The sequence below is a fragment of the Schistocerca nitens genome, chromosome 5 (assembly GCF_023898315.1).
Source record: "Schistocerca nitens isolate TAMUIC-IGC-003100 chromosome 5, iqSchNite1.1, whole genome shotgun sequence".
NCBI lineage: Eukaryota > Metazoa > Arthropoda > Insecta > Orthoptera > Acrididae > Schistocerca > Schistocerca nitens.
In genome coordinates, this window is record NC_064618.1 from 573,886,580 (window position 1) to 573,900,828 (window position 14,249).

Here is a 14,249-nt window from a genome sequence, read left to right on the forward strand (position 1 = left end):
CAGGCAAATAAATCCTTACATATATCCTGGGGTGGCATTGTACTCGAACATAATCCTACTCCCAAATATCTTGGAGTAACTCTGGGTCGCGCGCTAACATATGCAAAGCATTGCCTAAACACCAAACAGAAAGTGGCAGCCAGAAATAACATAGTGCGAAAATTGACAGGTACATCATGGGGTGCTAATACATGCACTGTGCGCTCAAGCGCGCTTGCTATATGTCATTCCACTGCTGAATACGCATTTTCGGTATGGTACAAGTCCAGTCATGCGAGGAATGTAGGTGTGGCTCTAAATGAGTCTTGCCGGATTATCACGGGTTGCTTAAGACCTACACCTGTGGACAAACTCAATTGCCTCGCTGGCATAGATCCTCCTGAAATCACACGTGAGGTAGCTGCGAGATATGAGAAAAGTAAGACCACATCGAAGGAAGCCCATCCACAATATGGTCGTCAGCCCGCACATCCTAGTCTGAAATCAAGAAAGAGCTTCTTGACAACTGTGTGTGTGGTTTGAGCTTTTCGGGCGCTAAACAGCGTGGTCATCAGCGCCCAAACGCATAGAAACAGGAACACATGCGGTGAAGGGACGAAGACGGACAGCGAACAAGGAGAGCGGCTAAAAGACACAGGCCTGACGCAGTTCCAAATCCTCACATACAGAGGCAAAACAAGAGGAAAAGAAACGCACTAAAAAAGGAAAGGAAACACAAGGAAAAGAGAACAGAAATCGAAGTGAAACAAGTAGGTGATCGTGACTGGCGGACCTCTTACCTAAAACCTGGGTGAGCCAGTCACCCAGCAGCACATTAAAATCCTCTCCCTAAAATACGAGGCAACAAATTGGACAGGACACAAAACCGTAAGACCTTAACCACAGTCGTTGCGTCGTCTTGCAAAATAGAGGGCAAATCCGGTGGCAAGGAAACCACCGCCCTCTGGTCAGATAATAAAGGACAGTCAAGTAAAATGTGGCGGACGGTAATCTGGACGCCACAAGCACTGCAGACGGCGGGGGGGGGGGGGGGGGGGGGGTCCTCACGCCGGAGCAAAAAACCATGCGTTAAGGGACTGTGCCCGATGAGGAGTACCTCATCCCGCCTGCATGCATGACTGGTAGGGCGTACGCCATGGCCGTGTGGTGGCCTTGACCAAACGCAGCTTATTTTCACCAACTGCCAGCCATTCGTCTTCCCATTGACGCATAACACGAAAACTACTGAGGCTCTCATCGAGAATCCACTTGCAGCAAGAATCTTTCGATGGCGGGAGAAATGGTGGTATTTGGGAGAATGGATGGCTCCAAAGGAAGAACTTCCACCTGGACATTCGGAGAAGTGGTCAATATAGAGACCTCTCAATAGATTACGATCAAATACAACGAGATGCAAGACCAATGTGCGGACTTGGGGTTTCTCTGTGGACTCAGTTCTTTGCCAGTGTGGCGTTGAGCAGACTAACAGCCATTTCCTTCAGTGTTCTTCATCACCAACCACCTGCACCATGCAAGACCTTATGAGGGCTACACCAAGTACACATGAAGTGTCCAATTTTTGGTCTTTTTGTACATTTGACAAGATAAATAAATAAACAAATAAATTACTAGAACCTTTATACTCAAAATTGAATGACCTTTCCATTTCCTTACATGAAAATATACCATCCCACTTTAAAAAAGTAATTTGACCCTGAAAAAACACCGAGACAGGCATTTTAAGGATGAATTACGGTCACTCTCTTACGTCCACTTGTGAACACTGCAAATTTGGTAGAAAAACATTTTTGATTTTCCCCTTCGTTTCGGAGCAGAATGGTCAGGACACTATAAATTCCTCACCCCGTATACAACGACCTCATATCGCTCCTTTAGGGATAGCAAATACAAAACTTGAATAATTCAGCGCTCACAGCAGAGTTTAAGCAGTCATTCCTCTGCACTCCATACGTGAACTGGAACCGAAAGGAACCCTGAAAACTGATACAATGGATGTACACTCTGCCATGCACTTCACAGTGTTTTGCAGAGTATGGATGTAGACGTAGGTTGACCACAGGCGTTGACGTTCCGCTAATACCAGTCTGTTATTCTGCCCCAATTTAGAGCACTTTGTTAAAAATTGATGGTGATAAGCAACAAGTTAGGCGCAGCTCACATTGAGGCGATGCGACATGTGATGTGGTATGCGATACGATACGCAGTACGGCTCATGATACAGTGTGGGAGGAACACGCACTGATACAGGCAAAGCTACATCCGTCTCCACAATTAGCTCGTGAGGACAACATTTACTTTTTGCATAAAAAATAAAAACAATTGTTTTGGGATTGACGCATGTTCCGTGCTGTGCAGTCTTTCTCATTCGATTTTTAGGAAACTACTCAGTAAAATGCCAACGGCCTTTTCGCAGTGGTAACACCGGTTCCCGTCAGATCACCGAAGTTAAGCGCTGTCGGGCTTGGCTAGCACTTGCACGGGTCACCGTCTGGGTCTGCCAGGTGCTGTCGGCAAGCGAAGTGCACTCAGCCCTTTTGAGGTCAGTTGAGGAGCTACTTGACTGAGAAGTAGCGACACCGATTACGAAAACTGACAATGGCCTGGAGAGCTGTATGCAGACCGCACGCCCCTGCGTATCCGCATCTGGTGATGACTAAGGGCTCAGGATGACACGGCTGCCGGTCGGCACCGTTGGGTCTTCATGATCTGTTCGGATGATATTTTTATTATTTTTTATTTTCTTATTCAGTAAAAATTGATTTTTACACATAATATAGTCTGACTTCACAAACTGATAAAGAAGTTTTGTTTCTGTTGTAGTCAAGAGTTATTGTGATACTTTGACGTAAAGTAAAAAAGCGTACATATATTGAAGAATTTGTGGTGAAGAAGGTAGTCTATAGCCAGTTTACGTTTGGTGCATTTTATATCACATATTTCTGCCTTTGAAATGTAGGTAACATATCGAAATTGTTTTTAACGTTAGAAGAAGAGCCATACCATTTCCCATTCTCAACAATTACGGGAGAGGTATTGGAGGTTGTCTGAGACTTGGTTGGCAGCCGCAATGTGGGTACAAGAGTTAATAGTATCCTGGATTTACCTGAGGCTATTGCCACCTGCTGTGGTCTGCTGTGTTGAGTGCAGGGAGGTGCCTCGTGTTTCACTGTTTCGTTTGCTGCCGATACAAGCCGAAGTTGGAAATGGAAAACTTACTGAAATGAAAAGACTCTGGGAATCCTCAGTTCATAATGCTGACTGGATGTTTTTTCAGTCTGTGTTGACTGATTTCACGAAACTTTGTGACAGACGTAATATCAAACTTAAAGCTAAATTCCTGTTGCTTCTGAATGAGTAGCTGGACGAAGCTAAGGAGAATAAGTCGGGATTTTCTGTATCATTATGAGCTTCTTTCGTTTCTTCGAAAGGATTGTCTACTCCTACACAGAGTTCACCACCCCATGCTACACGATCAGTGATAACTGGTTTCACTTCAAATCCAGCGGCATTTCTTCTGAATACTCCTCAAACTTAATCATAAAATACTCTGTGAAGCTGAACATTTGTCAAAAACTATCCTACTTTTATCAGTCTATAACTATTATTTACATATGTCCAAACTTAATAAAGTACCTCACTAGGTGGTCTTACAGAAAATAAACTTTTCACTGTGGTATTTTTAAGTTCATCTACCCTATGTCACCAACTTATCTTATTGTAATTAGCAGTTTCTCAGCAGGAGAAGTTATAAGCACAACATTTATGTCCTGCTTTATCGGAGTAGCTGGTAGTACAGGATGGCGCAAAACAGGTGTCACGAATTTTTATCCTCTACGATATAATGTCGGGTAATAATTCTTGTTACCGTATTTATGCTACACTACAACTTGAAATTTAATAGAAAAGGTTTTGTGCATCAACGAGTGTGGAGAGCTCTGAACTTAATTCCGTGATAAATTACTGACGATCATCATTTCCAACTGCACGAATATTTCTGGAAATTGCTGTAAGGAGGTCCTGGAGTGTTGATGGTGCATACTCAAAGAGTGTGTCCTTTAGATAAATCCAACGTCAGTATTATACGGGTTGAGATAGCGACTACAAGAGGGCCATTCCACACCAGGCTCAACAACTTGAACGCGTGGGTTCACAGTACCCCAATGGAACCTGTTTTGTTTGTTGTCGCCCCAGTGGAGATGGAAGTGTGCCTCATCACCAAACATGATCCTTACGACTGATCCATTTTCAGAGGCCCCACATCTCACATGCAAAACAATGTCGCTGCTCCACATTACTGCGCTTCAGAGATTTGTGAAGTTGGATTTTGTACGGGAAAAGGTTCAGTTTCTGTTTCATTAACCTCATGAGAGACGCTCGTGACTTCCTCAGTTGCTGCGATGAATGTTTTATTGATGTAGTGGGCTCAACACTTTACAGGGTTCGCAGTCGTTTCACATTCTCCAGGGTTTCAGCTGAGGCTGGTCGTCTTAAGTGTTCCTTCCTTGAGTCGCATAGGGACCCAGTCTATTCAAAATGTTCCATCGAACTGTAAAAAACAGTGAAAACATTATAATAGGACCAGAATTAGTGCAAAATGTCTTTACGATAAACAAACTCTGTTCCAGTGTTCGTGTTTTCATTCTGAAAAGCGAACTGCGACATTATCAGCTAGCTATAGAATTTTCAGAGCTGCAGTACAAGAATACCACAAGGAACCTCACTGATGGCATACGATTAAAGAACAGTAGACAAATAGTTTCTAAATTTCCTTTACTTTACAAATTTTTTTGTTTCCTGTTTTTATAATAGAGATCTGAAGATCGTCATTATAAACCGAAACAGGTACTCTGATGACAAAAAAAATGGGACCATAGACGTGAAGTAAAGGTAATTTATTCTATAGCACATTCGAGTCAGTTCAATTCGAGACCATGTCGCAGCGTGTGCGAATACTTTCTAACACCTGGTTTGCCCCACCCTGTAGTTGCTCGAAAAAGTGGAACTGTTTGGACTCATACTGTAGAATTCGTGGGATTTTATGCGACTGCAGGCTTTCTCGGCGTATTTGAGCTATGAAACCCTCACGGGTGATCAGCCGATTTACGTAGTCTTCTAGTCGCAACGTTTCAATCGATTGCGTATCCAGCATCTTCGCCTGAAGATGATGGATACGCAATCCAGTGAAACGTTGCGACTAGAAGACGACGCCACTCGGCTGATAACCCGTGAAGATTTCATAGCTTCCTGGGATTTGTTTTCAGGTTCAGACAAAACAACTGAAAAATGTTTGATATTTATAGCACAGTACGGCTGCACCCTGAATTGTGTTTTGTTTTTAGTTTCTTGAACCTTAAATAATAATGAGCCACAATAATATGCTCTTAGAAGAGGTCATGATTGCAACTGAAACTAAATTAGAATCGTGATTCGTACAGTTCTGTTGCTTGTCGTCTGGCGAGTCTAATGGCACTTTGTATAGCAAATAGCGTGATCCCAGCAAGAACACGAGTGTCACACCGATGAGCGCCAAGTTGCGCAACATTTACTGCAAAGTGTCGTATTGCATATCGTATCGTATCAATGTAAACCGTGCCTTACGGTGCAAGGTGTCTTTCGAAGCGCATTCTGAGATTGAGTTTTGGTATTATGTAATAGAAGCAAGGCCATTTTGTTATTAATACAGAATTGACTGACATCGATTTTCACGTTGGTGATCGGTCTTAAATGTAACACTATTGTAAAGAGCTCGGGGGAGGAACGGTACCCAGGTATCTCGGCGGGAGGGCAACCAGAAGCGGGCGAACGGGGAAGATAGCGTGGAGTCAGCCGACGGCTGGGCGCAGAAAGGCCCTTTCTGCGGTGGTATCTAGAGATGTAACAGCAGCACGGCTCTGGTAAGAGTAGTCGCCGATCCCGAAGCCGCCGTTGGCACCAGGTTTCACGACGACGTGGCCGGAACGGAATGTGAGGGCTGGCAGCGTACAACGATGGCCGCGGCGAATTTTTGTAGACAATGCAGAAGCCGCCTGGAATGTGTTGGGGATCGGCATGGCGCCACCAGCCGTTAGCACAGTCGCGTCTGTCAGCCTGTTTCCCGCGATTTTTAACGTGGATGTTTGCTGTTGGTAGATATGTATTACGCGATGGGAGAGGAAATTTGTTCTAGAAGATTTAGAAGGAGAAACCAGAGTTTGCGGTTGGTTGGAGCCTTTTAGAGCGAGCGGAGTGAGAATACGAACAAGGGAGTACTCAGATGGGAGGTAACCAGAGGAGACTGGAGAGCCTGCAGTTTTTGAGGAAGGAGAGAGCGGTCCGAGCCATCACACTGGGCAGACTTCTGGATGAGCGACTGAGCTGTAGAGACCTCCGTCAGAGCCCTTGGGCTGGACAGAACTTCTGTTACAGGAGGCAGTTCGCATAGAAAACTTTGTTTTTCGTTTCAGACGATTCTGAACTCTGCCCCTTGGCTGGGAGTTCTCCGTCTTGCGTCTAGCGCACAATTTTCTTATGAGCACTTTCTCTGTTGTACTCTTACAATTAAAACATTTCTTAATTTCGCCTCTTTGGCTGGTAATACACGTCTTACGTTGGTTGATGGCAGTGAAACTTGGGCTTAGCAGTTTCTGGGCAGTAGTCACCTGTCTGAGGATTTAGATCTCAGCACTGAAGACATTGCTGGCTGCCACCTTGCTTGCAGCACACAATACCTCGAGAGTCGTCGCTCCATGTCAATGGGACGCTGCCTGAGACGGTGAAATCGCTACTCGCTCCGGGATTCAGGGCAGACAGTTTAAATGAATGGTATCACTTGTATACAGATGCTCCGACGAGGTTTCAAGTCAATTGATTGGAGTAGATTCATCAATATTTTCAGTACGGAAGCGACGCCAGCCATTTCGTGTAGGGAATCTCAGGTCGCATTATAACAAGCGGGCAGATTTAGGCAGAAGATACCCAATATTAATTTATTGCAGTAGCTTACGTCTCTATGTGTCCGCTACACGTTCTGTACTTATTGTTCATATTCATCATATGGGCTTTCTCCTAAATAAATTGTGCTGTCAAGACTATAATTTACATTTTCAGTAGAGTGTAGCTCAACCCCCTCATTCAATTTGTTCATAGGTTGTGTATTTACTACGCATCGATCAGAGGAAGTATTTGATCTGTGTCAGCAGGGCGTGAGACAATTTTTCATTAACTTCACACTGACTGAAATAACACATTGAATAAGTTCATATTGCAGAGCACTTTTGTTGGGTCACAGTTAATGTTTTCTGTCGCCTGTACTCTAAAAAATTCCTGCAGGGGGGTATTTGTGAGTGACAGGGTCACTTGCTAAGATAGCGTTTTAAAATTCCCATTGTGTAATTAATACACAGACAGATACCCGGAGTCGCGTATCTCGAAACTGCACAGTAGAGCAGTATGAAATCAACAGACACAGATAACTAAGTACAGCGAACGCCTGGAGGGAGAGTTAGAACGGACGCGGAACACCAGAAGAGACGCGGCTGTGCTTCTTATGCGTGACAGGCAGGCAGGCAGCGGGTGGCAGAATTCGGTCGGTGGCCGCTGGCTGGTGGAGGAGCGTGGCGCGCTCCCGGGGTCAGGGGTCGGCAGTCGGGAGGCGGCAGCGGCCAGGCGTCGTCCGTGCCTGGCATCCGGCAGGCGGCGCCGCCGACATCACGCGCCGGGCTGCGCCGCGTCGATAGCCCCAGGCGCCGCCGCCGCCGCCGCTGCTACCTAATGACATTGGCGTGCAAATTCCGTCCAGCGGGGCGCCGGAGGCTGTGGGTCGCAGCTGCCTCTCGCTGCCTGACGTACAGGCCGGTCTGCCGATTCACTGCTGCCACACGGCTGGACCTTGCGTTCTACATCTACATTCACATCTACATCCACACTCCGCAAGCCCCCTTGTGCTGTATGGCCGAAGATACTTGTGTATCATTCTCTGCCTTTCCCTTTCCTGTCCAGTCGCGAATAGTTGAGAAGAACGACTGCCTGAAAGCCTCCGTGTGCACTCAAATCTCTCTAACTTTTTTACATGGTTTTTCTGGGAGATATACTGGATGATTACAATTAACGTGCAGCTGCTCGCAGAGGTTATTATGGCGAAACTTGGTAGATATTCTAGTGTGTTGACGAGGAACTGATTTACAAGGGAAAAAAATTAGTTCCAATTTTGGACACCAGGTTAGTAGGTGGCGCTATGAATGCAAGAAAGACGTATCGAAATGTTTCCTAATGTAACGGATTAGGAACGGTACATGGATGGAAAAGGTCAAGCATGTTAGAAAGGCATTATGTTGATTTTATTATTAATCACTGCTGACACAGTTTGTTCGGCCGGCCGGTGTGGCCGTGCGGTCTAGGCGCTTCAGTCTGGAATCGCGTGACCGCTCCGGTCGCAGGTTCGAATCCTGCCTCGGGCGTGGATGTGTGTGATGTCCTTAGGTTAGTTAGGTTTAAGTAGTTCTAAGTTCTAGGGGACTGATGACCACAGCAGTTAAGTCCCATAGTGCTCAGAGCCATTTGAACCATTTGAACAGTTTGTTCAATACGAACAATGGAGCCGACGAGATGCTGCACAGAGTCAGATTTGCGTCTGGTAGTTAAGTTTGTAACTAATATTTTTCCAGCATAAATCGGTTCTGCATTAACGTACTTAAAGAAATCCGATAAATTTTGGGTATACGATAAATCGCACAAATCTAAAGGCTGTCAATTCGACTAAATACCTAGGAATTACAATTACGAGCAACTTAAATTGGAAAGGCCACATAGATAACATTGTGGGGAAGGCAAAATAAAGACTGCGCATTTTGGCAGAAGACTTAGAAGCTGCGACAAACGCGCTAAAGACACAGCCTACATTACACTTCTCCGTTCTCTGCTGGAATATTGCTGAGCGGTTTGGGATCCATACCAGGTAGGATTGACGGAGGACATCGAAAAAGTGCAAAGAAGGGCAGCTCGTTTCGTTTTGTCACGCAATAGGGGCGAGTCACTGATATGACACCCGAGTTGGGGTGGCAGTCACTGAAACAAAGACGGTCTTCTTTGCGGCGACATCTATTTACGAAATTTCAATCACCAACTTTCTCTTCCGAATGCGAAAATAATTTGTTGATACCACCTTCGTAGGGAGAAATGATATTCATAATAAAATAATAGAAATCAGAGATCGAACGGAAAGATTTATGTGTTTCTTTCTCCCACGCGCCATTCGAGATTGGAATGGTAGAGAAGTTGTATGAAAATGGTTCGATGAACCCTTTGCCAGGCACTTAAGAGTGAATTGCAGAGTTACCAAGTACATGTAAATTAACATATCTTCCAAGTTTGGCTGCCGTACGATAATTACAGCTTACACTCGACCTCCGTGAGTAGCTGCACTTGAATTGCAACAATCCTGTACATACGAGGAAGCATTATATTTGTTGACTCTTCTAGGAAAGTACGCTCTCGGAAGTTTAACAGTAAAGCGCACCATGATGCAGGATGGCTCTCTTGCAGTGTCTGACATTGGAATTGGTTGATCATTTCTATGATGCTTTTCTGCCTGCTAAATGAACCTGTTATGAAACGCGCTGTTCTTCTTTGCATCTTGTCTATTTCCAATATCAATAAGGATTTCATACTGACGAACAGTATACAAGTATTGGTCGAATGAGGGATTCGTAAGCTACGTTGCACCCGCTGTTTGATGTAGGTCTCTTTTTACCTGTTGCACACTGTAGCGGTCATCTACTTCTGTAGTTGACTGTGGCCGACCAGAACCTCTACTTTGGGCAGCAGTGCCTGTGGTTCGGAACGCTCCCCATGCACGTGAAACAATGCTGTGAGCAATACCTGACTCCTGGGCTACACTCTTCACACGTCGCCCTTCGTCTAGTTTCGCGACGATTCTTCTCCTTGTGAAGTTATCCGCGGACCATGTTGTAATGAATAACGCCACCACAGTTCGTGTTGCTCGCTGATTGACACACACCATCTTTTCCCGTTTTTTCTACCTCCACGTGTTGCGGGACGAGCTTCATTTGTCACTGTAATCAAGCTGACATCACTTCATTTGATGTCCATCTTTCTGTGCACGACTGGCAGACATCTGGCAACATGTTCGCGCACTTTCATTCATTTCCACTGAATAATTAATGTGTTATTTTACTTTATCTGTCTAGTCCGTAAGTTTGGCAGAGAAGTGTTCTTCGCCAACTCAAATGAAAGCGTGAGATTTAGGTAAGAATAAATCAAACATGAATCTTTGCTATAACAGCGGAATAATTGAGCAGGCGTATTCACGGTAGAGGTACAATTTTCTTTTCTTCTTACTGCCATAAAACCTGCTCACACAGCCAGTTAGAGAGGAACTTGTAAGTTTAACAAGCAGTACGTGTCATGGTGTGACTTAGCAGTTGAGACACACAAAAGGTATTAGTAGGGTGACAAGTCACCTCAACAGTTCACCTCAACAGCCAGGAAAATTCTACGATAGACAAAAAGTAATATTTCAGGCCTCTGGCTTAATAACGTTGCGTTTAACCAGTAGAGATGCTGAGTGATGCTTGTGTTTTACTACATTATTCTTTTGTTTTCAAGAAAAGTAAACTACAGTGTCAGTAAAGCTGTTTAGATTGGAGGAGGGGGGCAGGAGGGGGGGGGGGGAGAACGTGTTTTCTCAATATGAAACACATGGAGAAATAAAAGTCAGATGAGATGCGACAACATGATCATACGAATACTGGAGATATCAGTTATTTTAATTTCAAATCATTATTGCGTTTGGTCTTGGAGATCTCAGTCATTTTAATATCATATCGTTACTACGTTTGGTCTTAAAAAATATTTCTCCTAGATTCATGTTTTGATATTTGTGTATCGTGACAACCCACGAGCTATTAGAGTCTGTTGGTTTGTTGGTTAAGAACATACTGATGCTTCTTAGACATCAAGCTACAGGCTTTGTCTATCAAATTTTTTGCATGGACACGTAAACAATAGTCGAAAAGCTTTAGTGTGAATTGAAATGTTCTGCGATAAAGCTTTAAAGTTACACGTCAAGGACAAAGAACAACTTTAGTGTTAAGGAAACGGATTTTGAAACAATCTGTCGCTGTAGAAAACAAATCTGTTTGAGCGCATCGAATTCTTCCGTCCATGAGAAATCAGATTTTAGTGCATTAGTTGTACTGAACATGGTGCAGAACTACTTTTAGATACAACAGCTAAAAATGTGCATCATTTGACTTGTAACATGTTCACTTTATTGTTTCAGGGAGAGAAAGACCAATGACTGGCTAAAATCAAAGACGCTGTGAAACTGTATATAAAAAAGTCGTTCTGGGAATAATCTTTTGATAGTTTTTCACTTTTCCCAGACAAACGGGGACTGTGTTCCGGGATTTGGACATGATTTAAAAAAATGTTACTTCCCCAGTATGAAGAATATTCAAACGGAGGAGATATGTAGCATCTTTAGTGACACTTTCGAACAAGGTTGCCATTTCTACTTTCTGTTAGTGTTTTCGTAATATACCGTTTCGTTGAAATAATCCAGATTAAGCGCTGAGTACTTGCGCAGCGTGCAACCGATTTACCGCTCTTGGGGCCTTCTATTCAGGTAACCAGCCTACGCCACGTCACATGTCGATACCGTCGCGATTGATTTATGAGCTGCGGCTGTGAACGTGGAGGACATGTAGGAGCCACGCAACCCCTACTTGGTCTGACGATAAGGACTGGGGACTGGAGGCGTTGCAGCAAAGAAACAAGCCACCCTGCTCGTGTCCTACCTGACCGCGTCTATTGAAGCTGTTCAACTATGTTAAGCAACGTTCCATAACTGACATTGATCATTCCTCTGTAAAAGTTATGCTTCAACAGCCAATAACTCTTGATAATAATTCTTTACTAACAACCCTTTCGATCTTCACACCATATTCATATTTACTACAGCCGATGCAACAACACTATCAATGTAGCGCCGTAAGCAACTTTAAGTTACCTGAAGATTATGTGAAGGTCGAAACCAGCAGTAAACACAAAACTGTCAGAAGCTCTTGGCGGTTGAAATATGCCATTTTCCACGTGTCTACTCGCTGTGGATCGTCACGTGCACAAAATATGTCGATCAAGTCAGCTACACATATTTTTCGTTAGTGTTAATAATGATGTAGTATTTCCGAGTTTCTACAATTTAAACTCTGTATAAATGTTTCTCTAATCTCTTAGTTTAAATCTACGAATATTATAAAGGTGCATTCTGTTGCCGAGGACGGATGAACGTACTCTTGTAACGAATTTACAATTGTTGTTCCCTACTTTGGCCCAAATTAACAAGTATTCGTCAGTATTCAGCTTCTTCTTTCTCCTTGTAGACAAATGAAATGGCTTGTCTGGAACTAAGGTACCATAGGGAACCTACGCTAGTAGTACTGTACTCTCCGCTATACTCCATGTCTTTCAAGCCAAAATGTTCGAATCAGAGAAAGCTTCAGAGAAAGCTACCATAGTCTGCATGGTTCCCCCATACAACAGCCAAGGTCAACCAGGTACTGCCTCCAAAGACAGCACTAACATCACACGACTGCATTCTCAGTCCACGAGAGACATTTGGACCACCAATAAGCTGCTGCTTATTGATTTGGCCAGCAAGGACAATATCTATTGCTTTCAAAGACTTGTACCCAGGAACTGCGTCGCCAACGGCGACGATAACCACGTCGCACAGGCATTGCAGAGGTACGTTAACATAAGTTGCGACAGCAACACACTGGAAATTAACGTTTCAATGGAGACAAAAACTTCCAACATAGGACGAAAGACAGACGTTACAGCATGAAAAGTGTACATCTTGTTCTTCTATCTTTTTTAAAATTCTTATCATTGTCTACTTAAAGTATGCAATAACAAAAACTGAAAATTGAGAAACTGCCGCTAGAAAAACTCAACGCTAGAAAAACTCGCATGAATAATTTTTGGAGCGAAATGTTGTAACAACCAATCCGAATATAGTATGAGTACGAACGGCTGGAATAAGCAAAATAAGTGTGAAACGATGTGTGCACGACAAAATACTTTTAGCTTCTCAATCCAGTACGAAAATTGAGGAAATAAAGCTTGTTTTATCCAAAAATTATTTTTTTACAAGCTAGCATAACGCACTAAATATTTTATGTTGGTTAGAAATAAGGTGACCTTTTATAGCAATTTCGGATTAGTATAGCAATTTTCTGAGTGGCCATCAATAAAGCTCTAAATGCTCGATCAAACAGTATGTCATTTTTTACAAGGCTAGGCACAAGTCTAGTTTGATATGTGCATTGTTTTGTACGCCCAAAGATTTTTCTATTATTTTTAGAGACTGGAAAATAACATATTTAACTTATAAATAACGCAACGATGATAAACTGCAACGCATATCTACGAAACACAGTTTCATGTACACTCGATAGCAAGAAAAGCAGACCACACCTGACTGCAAATGTGTAGGCCGCACCTGACTGCCAATGTGTAGGCCGCACCTGACTGTACCCAACCAACATGGCGTTGCTGTGTCGTAGGTCCTCTAAACTCTCTGAAGGCGACTGTGCTGGGATTTTGTGCATTCTACGCTGAAGATCCACACCTATCGACTCGTCAGATTCAGCGAATGCATGGCGTGCCTCGATCAACGATATCTCGTGTTTTAAGATACTTTAAATTCCACCAAATGTCGCTTACGCACCACCCAAGCAATTAAGCCTGGGGATCCTGAGAGACGCCTGGCATTTTGTCGGTGGGCCGATACGCAAATATGTCGAGATACCTTTTTCTTCGCACACACTGTCTTTACAGACGAGGCAAACTTCGACAACACGGGAGGAGTCAATCTCCGTAACGCACACTACTGGGCGGAAGCAAATCCTCATTGGCAGCACATCATCGAACACAGAGACGTGATAGGTCCTTTTTTATGGCGAAACGTTGAACAGCTTGCGCTATTTTCATATTCTCCAGAACGGGTGCTTCTTTTACTAGAAAATATCCCCCTAGACATACGAGCACCAGTGTGGTTTCAACACAACGGCGCCCCAGCACATCAGGCCTTACCTATCAGAAGGTACCTTAAAGCAACTTACCCGACTTGATGGATTGGTATCGGAAATGCAATTTGTGAATTCCCGCCAACATCGCCAGACTTAACATCATTGGACTTCTTCTTACGGGGAGCTGTCAAGCAAAAGGCGTACTCCACTCCCTCGACA

At 43.9% G+C, this 14,249-nt stretch overlaps 1 protein-coding gene and 1 pseudogene across 1 annotated transcript in view; both read left to right on the forward strand.

Annotated features, from left to right (window-relative positions):
- Positions 1–14,249, forward strand: part of LOC126260589 (atrial natriuretic peptide receptor 1-like) — a 940,475-nt gene that overhangs the window by 654,903 nt on the left and 271,323 nt on the right. The gene's annotated exons all lie outside the window — the stretch shown is intronic.
- Positions 2,395–2,513, forward strand: LOC126261058 (5S ribosomal RNA; annotated as a pseudogene).